This window comes from Triticum aestivum, chromosome 5D (genome assembly GCF_018294505.1).
Source record: "Triticum aestivum cultivar Chinese Spring chromosome 5D, IWGSC CS RefSeq v2.1, whole genome shotgun sequence".
Taxonomy (NCBI): Eukaryota; Viridiplantae; Streptophyta; class Magnoliopsida; order Poales; family Poaceae; genus Triticum; species Triticum aestivum.
In genome coordinates, this window is record NC_057808.1 from 48,019,073 (window position 1) to 48,023,143 (window position 4,071).

Genomic DNA, 4,071 nt, shown 5'->3' on the forward strand with positions numbered 1-4,071 from the left:
GGGGGTAGAAGGGAGCAGCCTACACACGTTAATTAAAGATATAAAATATGATACTACAGGATTAGCTTGGCATCCTTCAACGCATCATTGGATGATGCCAGCTCCGACCCATCATTGTGATACGAGAGCCGCACCATCTCTGAACATTGCTTGCCACTGTCATTGGGGACAATCCAACCAAGATCTAGGGGGAGAGAGAGGGGTCGGTAGCTCACCATGTATGGCTGCCGCTAGGACACTGAGAGGAGGAGGAAGCAGCCATCAAGGAAGATAATGCACCACTTTTAGTTATAACAAACATCAGCATACTACTATGAGGTGGCAGCAAGCAAAAGGCCAAAAGCACAATACTAATCCCTCCGATCCATATTACTTGCTGCTGAAACAAATGTATCTAGATGTATTTCAATGCTAGACACATCTGTTTGAGCAACAACTAATTTGGATAGGAGGGAGTAGCAATATTTATTGCACGGCAGGAGTAGGTACGATGCATATCAACTAAGTAAATGGGATCCAATGGAAAGGCGACAGAGGTCACCTTTGGCACAAACGGACTTCCTGCTGGTGCCGTTGAACACATTGGTCAGCATCCTCACAAGGCCCTTGACCCGTAGCTGCTTGTCCTTGGCTCCCTTTAAGATGACTACTGGTTGCTGATGGTCACCTTAACCTCTTGAAGGCGATTGAGGTGATCTCTTTGATGGCGTCCCGGAAGCTGACGAGGTAGATCACCCTCTTGTGTGCCTGCATCTTGAACCGGTCCCAGGTGTTGGTACCTGATTAGCAAGCAAGAGCAAGTTTATTTTCAATATATGACTCCAACGGAAGCACAAAAGCATATAACTGATTTGTGACCAGCTGAATATCAGTTTTAGAAAGCTCAATTTTGAAACATATATCAGAAGAATCATATGGAATCATCATTTGCTCTGCGCATCACCCATGTAAAACTGAGAAACAACAAGCAATCCTATGGATAGCTTAAAAGTGAAAATAATATGGCAGTGCAACATTCTGAGACTATACTAGAACAAGTCACATGCATTGATTACTAGTGTTTCGAGGAAACAAAAAAATAGAGAGGCTAACCAACAGTTTTAATTTATAAAAAGCTCAATTTTGTAATCCTCAGAAAATCTCAGGAATGACTTGGTTTAGCATCATCTCTATAGCCCATCATAAAACAAAGTCCAAAAACTACATCACACATGTAACTAAGATGAAGAATGAATTCGTCAAAAGAACTATGAACTTCCAAACAAATTGACATTTCTTGAGTGTTCAAGCTAAGGAATACGCACATTAAACAACATGATGCTCAGTTCTGAATTTTAAACTCAATTTTTTTGTTAGAAAAGCTCATCAGCACAAGCACATCAAAGGATTAATTATTTCATGAAAAGATCTATTTGTAACTGGGGCACACAATAGTAGATGATGCATAACAAAGGCCCGATAACAAGCAAGTGGGGGAGGAAGGGCCATCGTCTTACCACCACCATAGAACTTGATGTTGCAGTTGTCGACGTGTGCAGTGGCGTGAGCTCGACGGAAATGGATGGCTGCACCCGGCCGTGGTCGTACGACATCTCCAACTGCCGGTCTTTGTCAAACATACATGGTGCATACACATATACGTGACACAGAGGAGATCTTCAGAGGTAGTTCAGGAGGTTGTTAGCTAGTATATCTTTTCATATGTAACCGAGTCTATCTCTTTCTTTCTTCCTCATCAAGTTGTATCTTGATTCTCTCTTATCTTCTCAACCAACTTATGTATGCGCGCGTCCCTGCTATATAGTACGTCGCCCAAGCTAGGGTAAGACGTTTCCGCCATCGCACATGGTAATCAGAGCCTTCCTCTTCCAATCTAGCCTCCCGATTGCATCTAGTGCATAGCCATGTCTTCATACTCCAGCACCGCTCAACCTAGCCTCAATGGCCAGGTCACCGAGAAGCTCAACCGCACGAACTACGTGCTATGGCGCACACAGGTCACACCCCACCTGCGGGGCGCCGGTGTCTTCGGCTACGTCGACGGCACCGCGCCGGAGCCGGCCAGACTCCACGTCACCAAGGACAAGGACGACAAGGAGTCCTCTGAGCCCAACCCTCTCCACCCACTTTGGGTCCGGGAGGATCAACAGGTGCTTGGTTATCTGCTGAGTACCCTCTCCAAGGAGGTGCTGGTCGCGGTCCGCGATCACCACAGCGCGCGAACTCTGGGTGGCCTTGGCGGGCATGTTCTCGTCCCAGTCCCTCAGCCGCGTCAACAACATCAGGACTGCGCTCATCAACGCGCAGAAGGGCAACCAATCGGTCGCCTCCTACTTCGCCTCTCTGCGCGGCCTCCCCGACGAACTTGCCGCCGCCGGAAAACCTATCCAGGATGACGAACTAATCTCGTACATCCTCCACGGCCTCGATGTTGACTACCAGCCGCTCGTCTCCGCCCTCGATGCCCGCGTCACGCCCGACACCCTCGACGAGCTCTATGCCATGCTGAGTAACTTTGATCAGCGCATGGCCCAGTTCCACGGCTCCTCTGGTGGCTTCAAGTCTTCTGCCAACGCCGCATCTCGCGGCCGTGGTGGTGGCTCTCGCTCGCGTGGGTCTCCCCGCAACAAGAGGTGGTCAGGAGGAAACAACAACGTCGGCTCCTCCAACGCTCGCAACGGTCGCTCCACCAACTCCAAGCCTCGCCGTGGCGGCGGCTCCAGCCGGTCCCGTCCTGATGCGCCCCGCTGTCAGATCTGTGGCAAGCTTGGGCACACAGCTAAGGACTGCTGGTACCGCTACGATGAAGATGACGACTCCTCCCAAGACAAGGACAAGGTTGTTGCGGCTGCGGACGGCTCCTATGGTGTTGACACGAACTGGTACGTTGATAGTGGGGCTACAAATCACATCACAAACGAGCTCGAGAAGGTCACCATGAAGGAAAAGTACCGGGGCAAGGATCAAATCTACACTGCCAACGGCGAAGGTATGAGGATCAGTCATCTTGGTCATTCACTTTTTAGTACCCCTCGCCGTAGAATTCATCTAAAGGAAATTTTGCTAGTTCCCAGTGCCGACAAGAATCTTCCTTCTGTTCATCGCATTGCCATTGACAACCATGTCTTCCTTGAATTTCATCCTTATTTTTTCTTGATCAAGGTGTTGGGGAACGTAGTAATTTCAAAAAATTTCCTACGCACACGCAAGATCATGGTGATGCATAGCAACAAGAGGGGAGAGTGTTGTCCATGTACCCTCGTAGTCGTACGTCTTCACGATCCGACCGATCAAGTACCGAACGCACGGCACCTCCGAGTTCTACACACGTTCAGCTCGATGACGTCCCTCGAACTCCGATCCAGCCGAGTGTTGAGGGAGAGTTTCGTCAGCACGACGGCGTGGTGACGATGATGATGTTCCACCGACGCAGGGCTTCGCCTAAGCTCCGCAACGGTATTATCGAGGTGTAATATGGTGGAGGGGGGCACCGCACACGGCTAAGAGATCTCAAGGATCAATTGTTGTGTCTCTGGGGTGCCCCCTGCCCCCGTATATAAAGGAGCAAGGGGGAGGCAGCCGGCCAAGGGGAGAGGCGCGCCATAGGGGGGAGTCCTACTCCCACCGGGAGTAGGACTCCTCCTTTCCTTGTGGGAGTAGGAGAAGGGAAGGGGGAAGGAGAAAGAAGGAAGGGTGCGCCCCCCTTCCCTAGTCCAATTCGGACCAGACCATGGGGAGGGGTGCGGCCACCTTTTGAGGCCTTTCTCTCCTTTCCCGTATGGCCATTAAGGCCCAATACGAATTCCCGTAACTCTCCGGTACTCCGAAAAATACCCGAATCACTCGGAACCTTTCCGAAGTCCGAATATAGTCGTCCAATATATCGATTTTTACGTCTCGACCATTTCGAGACTCCTCGTCATATCCCCGATCTCATCCGGGACTCCGAACTCCTTCGGTACATCAAAACTCAATAAAACTGTCATCGTAACGTTAAGCGTGCGGACCCTACGGGTTCGAGAACTATGTAGACATGACCGAGACACGTCTCCGGTCAATAACCAATAGCGG

General features: G+C 50.0%; 1 pseudogene; it reads left to right on the plus strand.

Moving 5' to 3' along the window:
* The first annotated feature begins 2,382 nt into the window (after window positions 1-2,382).
* On the plus strand, window positions 2,383-2,521 carry LOC123126384 (uncharacterized; annotated as a pseudogene).
* The last annotated feature ends 1,550 nt before the right edge of the window (window positions 2,522-4,071 follow it).